We start from the raw sequence: 14,896 nt of genomic DNA, 5'->3' as shown, positions 1-14,896 counted from the left end.
TGACCTTGTCTGTAATTACAGAGCAATTTCCTTCCCGTAGGAACATTCTGCAGCCTGCAAACATCCCTTGAGCCTGCAGCAGTTACAGCTAGTTCCTAATTATCTCCAATATCTGCCCACAGGCTCTTTGAATACTTTCTTATGATCATTCATTAAAGTTTTTATATTCTCCCCCAAAATTCCAACACACCTTTGTATGTGACACATGCACTGAAACACTGGGAACAAAAAAATAAAATTTAAAAAAGGAGGGGGAGACGAAGGGAGAAAATAATAGAGGCTACCAGTTTTTAAAATTCAGAAGATCCTCATAAACAAGAATTATTTCTGTTGGGCAGCAAGACATACTTCAGTCAGAAATCTGATAATCGCTGCAAAGCACTCCAAGCGCAGCGTGTTGCGGTGCGGAAGGATGCTGCGTCAGCCTACAGAGAGGGAGCTCCTGGTGATGTCTGCAGGCAGCATCACAGGTGTGAAGTGGATTGTGGGTATGAGCTTCCCACTGTGCAGCCCTCTGCTCACCACAGGCTGCTCAGCTAGAGCTGTGAAGCAAGGCACTTCTCACACAGGAGACCTTCAATGAGTTGAATATACTTATTCATTTATTTATTTGAATGCAGAAAGACAAGAGTTGCAGTTTTCAAAAAGCTCGAGTTTCTCAGTCTTTGCCTTTGGGATCAAGAGCTCAAATCTAGTCCTGACTGTCCCTCAAATGTGCCATAACGGAAGGTTTCGGTCTGTGTTTGGAGGACTCATAGCCACCCCACAACCACTGCTTAGAGGTCTAGATGCGGAGGAGGGATACCCTTGCCCTCACCAAAAAAAGAGATGCAAAGCTAAGGAACAGAGCTTCATCACTTCCCCATACCTGTCCCCTTCTGCTTCAAGTTCCATGTTTTTTCCTCAAGGCTCTGGAAGGTTGTGCCAAGGTCTCTGGGTTAAGAGAGGCACATAATACCATGAATACAGACAGACTCAAAGAGTGGTTACTTAGAGAGGCAACCTTGACAAGCGAGAGTCACTGAAGAGGCCTTTCTAAAAGCCGGGAGCTTTAAATAAATGCTTACAGCAAAGCCAAGACTTCCGTACAGAAGCAAGTTGTTTCACTAGCAAGACTCAGAGGACATGAGATTAGCTGCACACGCATGTGCCCAGTTAGGTAAACGATGTTTTTGAGCTGCTCTGTCTGCATTAATATGCCAAGTGTTGACTGGTCACCTGTACAGACAGAAGCAAGGAGGCCAGCAAGAAGCAGTGGTCCTCTACGCAGAGTCATGTTCTGGTGGGCAAGCTGAAAGGCAGATCTGCACCTAGGTAAATCAGCAAAGCAATCCTGTGTCCAAGTAGTTTTACTTTGTAGAAGTCTTCACAATTATAATTCTCACCATCCTGGCCAGATGCTCCTGCTAGACATATGAAAGATATAGGCAGATAAAATTCTGAAGTGAGGATAAGAAACAGCAGCATGCTGTAGTCGCAAACACCTCTATCATTCTTCTTGCACGACTGTGACACAACAACCTTTATATTAAGAGGCCCATAATAGGTAAAAATTGCTGATTACAGAGGTATTCACTGGAAGGAGAGCTACCAAGGACTGTCTTCTATTTTCTTAAATATGATACAAAAGTATTTCTTAAAATGATCACAGATTAAAATGAATGACCAGAAAAAGATTCCCAGAAACTCTAGAGAAGTATATTCAAGGGGCCACATGAATTATTTTAAGTAGGAATTCCGAACATTTCACTTTAATGCTATGAATGTAAAAAAGCCACGGCTCAAATTTTGTTTATAAAATTCATTTCTGTAATTACCTAAAAAACAGCTGAAATGCCGATTCTTCCTATTCAGCTTTGTCAATCGGCCAAGAGCAAGCCTTTCAAAAGTATAATTTTTAATATATAATTAATTTTATACTGTATTGGTATATCTATTTTTTAACATGGTAACATCCCAAGATAGCCAGACTTCATGTAATTCTTTTAACACTGTACAATTACCAGATAGTGCCTGCTTCTAACTATAATCTCTATGAAGTTATGAAAATGCTCCTCCATTGAATATTCAGGTTTCACCAAGAAAGTAAACAAATGCAGATTTGTGGGGTTTTTAACGTAATATTCTCACTACTTCCAAGCTAGTTCTGTAATTAATTCTATTTCATTTTTTCCCCAGGAAGCTATATAAATGCAGTAACTATCAAACTTCTTGGACCCAGTTATTTCTTTTCCTTAACAAAAAACTCTCAATGCCTCCTTAAATGCATTTTTACCTAACCTATGGTTACAAGATTTGTGTTTGGTAAAGCTCAGATTCAGCATCTACAAAGCATTAAAATCAAAAAGGAAGATTAATTATTGCAGTTAAATCTATGCCTTTTAGATAAATATTCACACAGACTGTGTGATGCATTCACATACACACAAAGCAAAAGCTACCCACAATTAAACATGTGGAAAAAACCCTCACTGGCATTATTTGTTTGGATTTTCTTCTTTCCCATTGCCAAGCTTCACCTTACTACCTTTCCCAAGGAGCACAAGGATCTTCATCTGAAGATAGCAAACTTTTCAAGACAGCCAGAGAAAAGATTGACTCAACTGAACAATGTCAGCTTCACACATTTTCTACTTCATTTTGAAAAATTTGGATTTAGTGAAGTAATATCATTGAAGTAATATGATTGGATTTAGTAGATGATGTGCTACTTAGCAGGCTGCTTCTGCCAAATCTGACAAATATAGGCCATACTCCGGCTCATGCAAAGGTTGCCAGGTTGCCCTTCCCCCCCCCCTTTTTTTTTAACATGACTGTAAATTCCTTAGGATTCCGTCATGTTTGCAGATTCTAGCCAAACGTAATAATAATAGTAAGATAAAACCAATCTGAGGTCATTTCATACGTAATTTAATTTTGACCTAAAATTTTAAAGCTATCTTACATACAGTCGCTTCTTTCCTTCTATGCCTAGAATTACTATATATTTAGACAAACTTGGTTTAGTACAATAATTTTTTTATGAAGTACTTCACAAAGTACCTCTACAGCTGTCTAAAACCCTCGTATTTACTATACTAACTGCTACTTCTGTATGTCTATGTGAAGGGGTAAAACAGCAGAACAATCAAGAGGGAAAAAAACCAACCAACACAATCCACTCTGATTGTTCCCTCTATAAAACTCAACATCTGTACTACAGGTTCCTCTTCTGTATTGAAAAAGTCTGCTTGCAAACTGCTCAAGGAAAATTCTGCTGCTTTTTGTGGTAAGCAGCTTGGCAAGGTAACATCATAATCTTTCAGTGTCAGTGGTCCCCTTGAGCTTACAAAGTCTATTAAAATAAATTACATGAAAACTTTTTAATCTTTTTAGGATTACAATTCTATAGCTTAAGAGGATCAGTACATTCCAGTTTCTTCATAGATTTAAGGAACAGAAGATAGTATACTATTTCAACACCTAATGCTGTCATGACACCTCAATAATTTCTCATTAACTGTGTATTTATACACAAACCACAGAATAACAGGTTACCAGAAGAAAACTGTATGCTTTCTTGTTATCTATACTAGCTAGATTGCGATGAAATCAACACTTCAGCATCTGCTTGAAAGAGCCATTACATTTGATCTGTAGTAGACAGATGCACAAAACATGACTTAGACAAAAAGGTAAAACATACAGTATTTCATAAAGCTGATACAAAGCTTCTGAAATTAACTCAAGAATGGTATTTTAAGAAAATTCTACCCCACTAACTAAAATGATGTTTTAGTTTTCACTTACTGTGCTATTGAATGACAGCATGAAACAAAGACAGCTGATGAACAAACAGAAATTACACTGTCAGAATACAAAAATTCTATTACTAAGTATTGAAAGAATGAAAAACCTAAATTAAATATAGGAAATTGTAGTTAGTGGTTCTAAGACCTCAAATAATACCTGATACAGATGCTGACTTCACTGGATTGTCAACCTACCAAATCTGCATTGGACTGTTTGATTAAAATGATGTAAGATATGAAACAAAAAAAAAAGAAAAATGTTATACTTTGCATATAACACAAAGATTGTATGTTCGCCTGAAATCAGCCTATTTTTTTCTAATATTTCTAATTACAAATAAATATCCTGTCTTGTTTATAACTGTAGACCATCACAGCAACAGCCATATTACTACCAATGCTATTTCTCCTCGTGTCCATATTGTAACGTATTTCTCTTGTGTAAGGGCTGTGTAATGCTTGTACCACTGGTCAAAGTAGGATACGGAAAGGCTGTTGGGATTATCTGGAAGAAGGATAAGTAATCAATCCATAATGTTCCCAAGATGAGCATTTCAGTGCATTAATAAAACTGCAAAGCCATCAGAGAGCACATGGAAGTAGCAGACACTGTTCCAAACATGAAATATATCTTTAAAATAACTATAACATGGACAGTGAATGGATAAATGTTCCACAATAATCTTGAAAAAGCCAAACCCCCAAAGATTATTATCATATAGGAATAATTTTACAAATTAATGCACCTGACAGATTTGCAGTGTGTCAGTTATATCTTCCAAATATTCCTCACAGTGTCACTCCTACAACAGTCCATCCAAAATCTATCACTAAGAATGGGAGTAAACAACATTTTGCTGATGGATAGCCACAAAAAACATAAAACAAATTCCATCCTTTCCTGTCCATCCTTGCTGGACACCAAGTCCTTAAGCAAGTACACCCCAAAGGGTTAAGGGGCCCGCTAATAAAACCAACTTTTCTTGGCTCGCTCTCAAGAATGATCGAAGTATAGAATTAGGCCCAGGAGCTCTCTAAAACTTCTTTCCCATTTCCATCCATGTAGAGACAGAGATTCTACCCTCGGTATTCCAATACAGCCATGAACTGTCTGTGATGCCTATCTGGTCCATTTAATTATCTTGCATAAATTAATTTTTTTTCTGCTGTTATTTCTGCTAGATATCAAGGAAGTAGGACACAGGATTAACAAGATTCATGGATTCCCCCACCCCAAGGGCAAAATATCAATAAAATAACAGATTTCTTTTTAGCTGCTTAACTACAATTAGCATCTGAAGCAAAGTACTTTCTGAATCCTTGTAACCAATGTAAGCAAATAAGGCTGGAGAGCTAAAACTATCACCTCATATCTTACGTTGACTAAAAAGCTTGAGAAGCTAAAGCTCACATCCCAAAACTATGTTAAATTGGTATTTCGGTTGACTGAAACCAATAATGGGGCTTTTTATAAATGTAATTCACAAGCTTTAGTTTGTACTTGCATGTTTACAAATTTTAATTTCAGATGAAGAAATCCATCTCACAGAGAGCAATATGAACAGTAAAATAAAGCAAGACACTGCTAGATTCTAGACAGATGTACCACAGCAATGCAGAGCTGCACGGATCCGATTACAGAGAGCATCTTCTGCTGGGCAGTCAAGACTCCCGCTGGGATGGGGAGTACATACACTGGGAAGTTCTACAACAAAACTGTGTTTGTTTCTTATGTGGAGCCTTACAGATACTGCAGGATTATTCCCTCTCAATGCTTCAAACATTTTAATTATCAAAAATTTCAAGCAGAGCATAGCAAGGCACTTAGCAGTTCCATAACATTCCCCCATGCAACATATTCTGTGATTCTTGAATCTGTTGCTCTCCTTACAAGAGCCAAAAGCCGAAGTACAAAGCAACTGCTACAGATTGAAAGTGAATGCCCTTTATCGCTGCTTCTCAGAACTGCACCCAGATCGGCCAGAGATCTAACAGACTACAAGCAAACCCAAGTCTATCTTCTGGAAGGCCACATGTAGTTGCAAAGAAAATCAGGATACACATAGTTCATCCACTCTGTTCAACATCTGTTATTGTTTTATTCGCTCTGACGTAGAGCTAGAAGTAATTGACAGCTTATACATTTTCAAAAGAAGCTTCTATAATTACATTGGTATGCCCTACGGAAACCCTACTGGTTTCTCATAGCAACCTTCAATGACTCAAACAGCTAGCCTTGCTCTTCCCACAAAATCATTAATAATAAGAGAGCTTCGTCATTCTTCAACAGAAGAGCTGATAATGTGACTGGCAGAATTACCATCATCAATGGTAATCCAACAGCTTTATGACATCACATCTCCTGAGAAATGAAGTTTTATGGCAAAAGTACCAGTACCTTGAGTATACAGTAAGGCAGGATTGCTTCTATAAGATCTTTCTCACCACTTACAACACCTTGAAAGCACACATCTCAAAAGTCTTTTCAGCAATGCTGTAATGTAAGTAAGTATGATTCCTGTTGCAACAGATCAGGAAACTAAAGGTACAGGCCTGCAAGACAAGCAAACTGTTCAAAGCAGCCTATGCCACAGAAAGATTTCTTAACCTCTGCTACCGCTACGACCCACTCCAATTTGTCTTCCTAGACCTGTTGTGCCCTCATCCCTCTGTTCACTGCTGGGTGCCTGTCTGACATCTCCTTGTGCAGACCCAGTTTCTTAAAAAATCAGAAAATAAATACTAAAAAAGTGAGGCGTATTCTGTGGCCTTATGGAGCTGGACCAATTCACTGAGGGGTCAAATGATGAGTGTCAAGAGGTGACACAAAGGAGCAGGCAGGACCCACAAGACCTAAGTGCTGGGAAACATTTCACAAACAGCAAGATGTTAGACCAGCTCAGCTGCACCATGGAACCTCCCCATGGGATGGAGCTGGAGCATCCTCCTTAATACTTAAGAGAAAGACAGCATCGAAACAAGAAGCAAGAATTTGCCATTACCGGTGTCCAGTCTGTGCAATGATCCTATCGCCACTGAGTGTGGCTCATCTGATGTCTTCCTGTTTATTTCCACTTTGCTTCAAAAAACTTACATTTTGGATCCACAGGAAAAGCCATAACCAACATTCTGCTTTTTGCTCTTTTTGTTATTTGGGGTTTTTTTGTTATTTGAACATATCTGTCAACATTAGGTGAAACACATTTTGTGTCAAACCACTTTTCCTGCAGTTCACTGCAAATGGATAGTCAGGCCAGGTTAATTCAAAATGATTTACAGTAACCAAGAATAGTTACCATTTCAATCATCAACCAAAGAAACTTGATTTAAATACACAATTTTAATTCAATTTTGCATTTCTACTTCTTTTCTGAAAGACAGCCTGTTACTAGATAGTAACCTTAAACTGATGTTAATCTGCAATTAAACATAGCTTATACCTCCTATTTGATATTTCATTTTTCTAACTTTAATGCTATATAATACATTCACATTTAAGCAATTACATTCTTTAACCAGATATATATTCAGATTGATGATTTTCATATTTGATGTTAAAGAACAATAAATGGTCCTTCTCTTTTTCTGGACCAGATGTTCTGCAAATTGTCACATATGCACCACTGACACACGGTATATACATATGCAACACTGCGAGTACCTACTCTGAAGTGTTCCAAGACCCAGCCTAGAAGAAGTTACCACTGCCAACCGTCAAATCTAATGTCACCAATGTTGCTGCGGATAGCAAAAATAAGTTGCAATATTTTAAAGGATTACATTTTAGGATTATCTTTCAAACCCACAAGTATCAAGTTAGCTTCAAAGGAAACTAGAATTCCATTTACACAAATCCATGTTTTATAAGATTTAGAGAATGTTACTAATAAGATACAACTACACTAGATGTTCTGGATTCATATGCCTCTATTAGTGATGGTTTTAATTTTTTTTTTTTAAATAAAAGGAAGCATTATCTTTAGCTAGTGAACTGAGATGACTTTCTGAAATTATATCACTACATCACTAGAAATAGCCGATCTCAACATCACATTTCATTTTTATTACAGTTTTTAAGTGGAAAACAATCCTTTTCAATTTCTCCTTGAAAAAAAATTATTTGACATAAACTATAGTGAAATAAGCACACACCTTTCCATCTATGCCTACTGAAGAAAATCTATTGCAAGCTGATCTGCCCCTTCAGCAAACTGAATCCAATTATTTACCCAGCAATTTTCCTCATCTCAGTGATATGATGTACTTTTAAAACTTCAGCAAAAAATATTTAAGCAATATATACTCAGACATTAGCAAAGCTAGGTTATTTAAATTTGACAATTTATGCTAAAGGCTACATTTGCTACAACAGACAGACAAAAAGTTCCACTTAAACTCAGTATCTTTTCATATCCATTTTTAGCTGCCCTGTAAATGCTCTTTAACATATTGTAGTAAAAGAAGACTTTTCACTATGGTATTGTCAGAAAGGCTCCTCCTCCATTACGGACCTATATCTGCACTTCCACCACCACACAAGAAGGTCCTGAATCTCAGTTTAAAGGCTGACAATGAAGATAAGACCAAGCTAAAAAGCCAAATTCTAATAAATTGCATGAGGCACAGGCACACGTTCTCTTCTAATCCTTCAGCAGTGGACTGGTGATAGCCTCTACCAAGTACAGCAGGAGAAAACTGTCACATATCAAACTGCCACAGCCAGACTTCACACATTTTGTCTACTACAGCCCTTTAGACTTACTAGTTTTATTTCTTTAAAACTTCAGGAAAAGATAGTCTTCATACATCAAATCTCAACATACACAAGATTTCAGGTGTTTGAATATGGCACGAACACTGTGTATGTCAGGTTCATAACAGAGGAGCTATGCAGAAATCAGTATTTCTTCTTCTCCCCCATTCAAAGCCAGCTATGTAAGCACACATGGGAAGAAAAACTGTCATGGTTATTTGCAAAACCCTGCAGTGTCATATGGCAGCAGCAGGTCAACCTTTAGAAGCTGGCTTGAACCTGACCAGTGACTGATATGCTACCTTCCAGCTGAGCCATCAGGTCACAACAAACATTAATCCCCCTCCTGCGGCTAATGACAGAGCTGGAGGGAATCCCTCTTAAGAGGAAAGCAGAGACACAAGGAGAAAGTTTCCTTTTGGGAAAACGGGGTGAATTAAGGTCATACTGAGAACAGGCAGGTAGTTCACGGGATAAAAGAGCATTAGATTAACATGTGGAATTCACGCAGCTTTATTTTGAAGCCATGATGCTAAAGCTCTTGGGCAAAAGGCCCAAATCAGACTTCAGGCATGGTATCAATTTCCTGGATCGAGTAAACGGGCCAACAGCCTGCACATGCACACTGTAGAGTGTCATCTGCCAACCAGCACAAGGGATGTTTAATTAGCTTAGCAGGGATATAGGGTTTGGGGGAGAGGGGTGGGAGAATCGGTCCTTCAGTCTAGCAACAGCATTTGTAAGACACTTTTACACTAAAAAAAAATTTTTGAAAGCAAACCCAGAAGTTATTGAAGCATTTTTTTATTAGCACACCAATGAAATCTTGAATTATTTAACATCAGAAATTACATGTTCGCAAAATCCACCACGCAAGACAATCCTGTCTCAATAAATTAGATATAAAGTTCACACAGGGAGATAGAAGCATGTTATTAGAAAAACAATGTACAATTAAGCAAAACAGAGTTAAAATGCTGATGAAAAAATTAGGATGGCAGCGATTCCTTTCATATTATGCCCATAAAGACCCAACCGATAGAAGTATACAGTAGGTGTTTGCCTTAAAAAAAAAAACACAGACTGCAAACTTCTGAGAGGAAAGAGAACATGCTAGATTCTTTCCAGCCACATTTTTGGTTATTACTGTAATCATATACCATGACTGGGGCTGGGGGAACAGGACAGGACACAAAAAAAATACCTCTTTGACAACCAATATGCCTGTCTCAACCCAAAACCTGTGCATAATACCAACACCTTTGTTTCATTTTTGTTTCTGCACGACACAAATATCCACCAAAAACAAGCAGTGGAAAGCAGGAAGCAACCTTTCCGGCTGAGCAAGGCCTAGGTTCAGCAAAATACATCTTCATATGCTCAAGCTATGAACACACAATGATACCCTGCTGATTGCAGGTATAACCACAAAGAGCCAGGGCATCTGACTGAAGGATGCTACGACTGTACTATATACAATCAATTTCTACGATAATAAGGATCTAACAAGGTACTGACAATAAACATTTTTTTCTAGCTGAGAAAGCAAGCTGCTGTGTGGCAGCATTTTCAGGCTTTCTACTGACATCATGCTAAGAAAGCAGTCATTGTCCCAAGGCAGATTTAGACTTATCACCAGCATGAGAGAATGTCTTGTTAATAATTAGACTCATCAGTAAGGAATTCAGAATTTAGACTACAAAAAAAGAAAAGAAAAAAAGAGAAAAGAAAAAAAGAATCAAATACAGACTAAACAAACCTACTCTAGGAAAACCTAAGCTTTTGCCCACTTTGTTTGTAAATACCAGAAAAATTCTGCAGAAGATACTCCATGTGAATGGGTTCTAGGGCAAATAACTCACAATTTGAAGCATCATGTTTAAGCCTTTGATCCTTCAAACAGTACAAAGTACAGGACATCTCTACATTAAGTCTGACAACCTCAATACAAGGAGATTATGGCTTTCAGGGCAGTGGCTATATACTGGTTTTTGTCTGAATAGTGTTTTGACCAGAGTTCTGGGCCTGAAATTTTCCAAAACCGTGAACAAAGGTCTTTGGCTGTCAGTTCACAGCAAGCGTGCTGCAAAGTGCACTACATATCCTAATGCTGCCAAACAATCTGTGTACTTCTGTGAGTTTTATTTGGTATGGAAACCAGCATCTCCCACAACTTTTCCCTCCCTATTATCACTTATTTGTACTTTAAAGCAGATGGCTTTGAAACATCCTGCAAGAAAAGCCTGAGGGAGAAGATCTGAGTACTATGGTACAGGCCACTAACAAACACCAGAGTCTGGAGAGCAAAAACGTTAATGGTCTCACTTTAAGGAACTATGCACAGTATCAATCACATAGCCACAGGAGCTTGTCCTGAAAGAAAAACTCAGAAAGGTAGAGGGACAAGGCAAGAAACGTGACAGCATTACCGTCTTTTGATGAACTTAAATCCCTGAGACACCCCTGAATTTACCCAGCTACTCAGAGGTGGCAAGTATACCTCTGAAGACAGAGAATAAGTCTCTCAAAAAATAGGAAGAAAAAAGGTAGGTCAACAAGACACATCACAAAGAGTGGTAAGCAGCTCAAGCTGAGACACTCAGGAAGCCTCACACCACAATCTGAGAAACTATCGAAGAAAATTATGGAAGAATGAAATTTTGTTCCTTGCATTTTTATGATATGTTTCATTTGTTCAGTTACATTTCCAAATAAACATCTGCACCAGAACACTGATAAGCCTCAAAATGAGAAGGAAGGACCTTCTCCACTTTTCTTACTCTTCTCTGTGACCTAAGGTATTTTATATTCGCCTCTTTGCCCTGAAGTACAATTCTACTTTTCACAAGGTCTCTACCTATACCTAGATGCAAGAAAAGAACAGGCCCATTAACAGTTGACTACATGAAAGAACCAGCTTCGTACCTGTATCACAAATTAAAGTCTTACTTTCTCTGAAAAGAACACTGTTTTAGTTTAACCTAAGCACCCAACTAAGAAAGTGCTGTGCATTAGTTTAGGCTACATAACCGTAATGCTTAATTCTCGCCTTAATAAATCTATGAAATGCATAAATTATATTTTGCATATTGCATACTACACTGTTCAAACATAAATCTGGGGCATAATAGCTGAGTTAGGTATTAAAGAAAATGATTATAGGAATTAGCAGTCTGTTCTCCAGAAACAATCCCAAACAGGTAGGATGAGACTTTTCAACAAAGAGCATCCCTGCTTTATTCATACTGCTTCAGTAAACACAGACATTGCTAAGGGACTATGAAAATGAAAACTCCCACAACCTCACTCAAAAATATGTGACCAAAAAGCATCTCTATGGATAAACTCTACAGATGTATTTTCTATTACACAGGAGAGAAAGAAAAAAAAAAAATGAACTAAGCTGCTGCATCAGCCTTTCTGTCACAAACACATCCTTACCAATGGATGAACAATATGGACTTGTCATTGCTAACTCCCAAAACTCCCAACACACTGTATTCTGATTTAGCAACACTGTGGGTACCTTTCTGTGATTCACTATTTGCTACAAACAGGTGGAGGAATCTTTCAGCTACAAGACTGCTTTAGTGAGTATGTCTGAACACGTGCCCTACACAGGTACCTCATCCAGGCATGCACTATCATTACTTTGCTGTGTCTGATGGTTTACAGATGTCAAGTGATAGGCCAAGAGTTCACAGTCTCAAGAATCAACAAGAAAACAAAGAAATAAGGAGTCACATAACAGTATTTGCAGCTTAGCCTGTCCTATTTCAGTCCTATCTTCTTCTGCAACTTTCTTAGTTTAACCTTTACCTATCCTAATCGTCTTCAGCTGAGTGAACATTTGACTCATTTCCAACTGCTTAATGATTTTTTCTAACATGACCCTGAACTTTGAACCTTTTATCCTGCATCCTAGAAGTGCTCTTCTAGCTTCTGTGATCCTGGAAGTAGGAAAACAGCATTATTCCCATTTTACTGCTGAGTAAAAGACAATTAAGCATCTCAAGGCAATACAGAAGCTCATGGTAGAACTGGGAGAAGTACAGGAATTCTAAATCCTCATCTGCTGCTGCAATCAACTAATGCACAGCAAAAATATAAACCAAATGTAACTTAACTTAGACTGGCACAGGTTCATTTAAAAAACAAAACTAGCATTTTATCAGAACACTCATCTATATGGGAATGCAGCTGGGTTTCAGTATGTTGTATTTATATAGCAGCAACCTCCTACAGCCTATTTCACCTTTCCAACCCCAAGGCCCCACTCGAGTAAACACCAAACAAGCACAGGCAGAACTTCGAACACACTAGGAATTATTGAAATACCTGAGGTTATCTGACGGATAAGCTGGGCTTCCCTTACACGGATGATTCTGAAATCTGATCCAGAGGATACATACACTTATCTATTAGGAAGAACTGGAAAAGATGCCAAAATTCATTAGATTTCTCTAATGAAGGTAAAACTCCAAAACATCAAAATTAAGTGAAAACAGAACAGAACCCTTTTCTAAAAATAGATCTTGCTGTGCAGCCAAGTATGTCTGCGTGCAATTGTTATTTACTTTTAGGCTGGGGCAATTTTCCAGATAGATTTTTAGATCAGTTAACATAATGAGGTGCTTTAAAACAATACAAAATCCCCAAGATTTCTTTCCTGACTACATGTGCTATTAAGATGTAGAGGGAACAAGGAAGCAATAACAAAACACAGTCTCACCTAGCATACCACAAAACTGCGCAATTGTAAATCTCAATGAAAGCAAAGACAGTAACAATAGCAGCATCCTGGAAATAGGGTCACAACCCTTAACCAGAAAGACTGGAACAAACTGTCCTAACCATTGTTAAAAAAAAAAAAAAAAAAAAAAAAAACAACCAATAAAAAAAACCCCACAAATTAAAACAAAAGCAAACAAAACACCAAACAACAAAAAAAGTTCAAAAAATACACCACATCCCCTAAAAACACCAGTCTAATCAAGGACAAACTGAAAGAAGCCATGTACTCTTTAGTATGTTCTCCGGTACTTTCACCATTCAACCTGCATCACCTCAGGCCTATTGTTATCAGCCCACACATGAGGAGGTGCACTCAAAAATGTCATTTAAGGCAATCAAAATACAAACAGAACTGAGCATCATAAGCATTTAAAGGTCTTTCATTCAGTGCTTCCACACTACTCCTACCTGTGAAGAAGGCAAAACCCCAAACCTCTCAAGATACTCCAAGGGAGAAAAGTCATTCCAAGTGCTTGAGCAATGGTTAGGCTCAGAAAGCAATGCATTTTTAGTCTACCCAATAAATCAAAGTAGAAGTAAAGGTAAGTGAAAACAAACCCACAGTTGCACATCAGAAATGTACACTCGCCATCAGCCATAATATTTAACAAAACTGTGACAACATAGCTGGAGGCGAATCAATATGATCCAAATCCTCACAACACATCTATCCCATTATATCTTCTTTAACCAAAAATGGACAGCCAGTAGCAGATGTACTCACGGAGACACTATAAAAATAGTATCATTTACCATACAAAGGTCACTTGATTGTTTTAGGAGAGTTTTCATTCGCTGCCCAACATAAAGCAAATGGTGGTCATCACTTGGTTTTCACATTCATCCTTGGATGACAAGGAAGCACACGGATTCAAAGCCAAACGAAGGAACTTTCCCAGAATTTCTGGAGTTTCAATGAGCAATGCTATTCTAAAAGCACCAAGGGCTCATTCTGGCACCACAGCACTAGACAATTAAATCACAAATATTTTCTCTCCAAACCAACTAGAAGCTTCCTCACACCAGAAGTATTTAAACACAACTCCAAAGGGGGAAGGGGAAGACTGAATTAAGTAACTATCCAACTTTTTGAATATAAACTCCCTACGACAGTGACAAAAGACTTTACTGTTGCATCTCGTGAAAACAGGACACTATCTTCTATGAAATCTTTCAGCATTACTAGTCACTTTTAGCCCAGAACAACCACTAATCAGGTCATCTGCTCTCTGTATTAATAACAATTGCAAAGCTACCAACACAGTACTGAAAACGAAACTGTATTGTAAAAATTTTCCATATAATCTTACTCCTCATCTCCCAAGCCACATCATCATTCTCTAATCAGTGGTCTCTCATTTAAATCTTTGGAAGAAAAAGCAATTTCCAATTCCTTTATTAATAAAAAAAAAGTACTTAAGCTTCTGGTAATACAAGGGAGGGATTAATACCGTACAGACCTACTCCTAGCACTAGGACTGAGCTCAAATTACACTTTTTTATACAGTATATTTTCCTCAACCTTATTACAGGTCCAGTGAACAGACTTTCCAATTCA

General features: G+C 37.9%; 1 protein-coding gene across 8 annotated transcripts in view; it reads right to left on the bottom strand.

Annotated features, from left to right (window-relative positions):
* Positions 1 to 14,896, bottom strand: part of TULP4 (TUB like protein 4) — a 177,042-nt gene that overhangs the window by 139,098 nt on the left and 23,048 nt on the right. Inside the window, exon 2 of one of the 8 annotated variants that reach the window (XM_055714346.1) lies at positions 12,883 to 12,975. The exons of 6 other annotated variants lie outside the window; for them this stretch is intronic. The gene's annotated coding sequence lies outside the window, so the exon portion shown is untranslated. Of the gene's footprint in view, positions 1 to 1,218; positions 1,407 to 12,882; positions 12,976 to 14,896 lie in introns of all 8 variants that reach the window. One more of the 8 variants, XM_055714344.1, reaches the window with a different exon arrangement.

Source organism: Falco cherrug, chromosome 6 (genome assembly GCF_023634085.1).
Source record: "Falco cherrug isolate bFalChe1 chromosome 6, bFalChe1.pri, whole genome shotgun sequence".
NCBI lineage: Eukaryota > Metazoa > Chordata > Aves > Falconiformes > Falconidae > Falco > Falco cherrug.
Note: the sequence above shows the minus strand (reverse complement) of the source record. Positions and strands in the feature narration are given on the sequence as shown.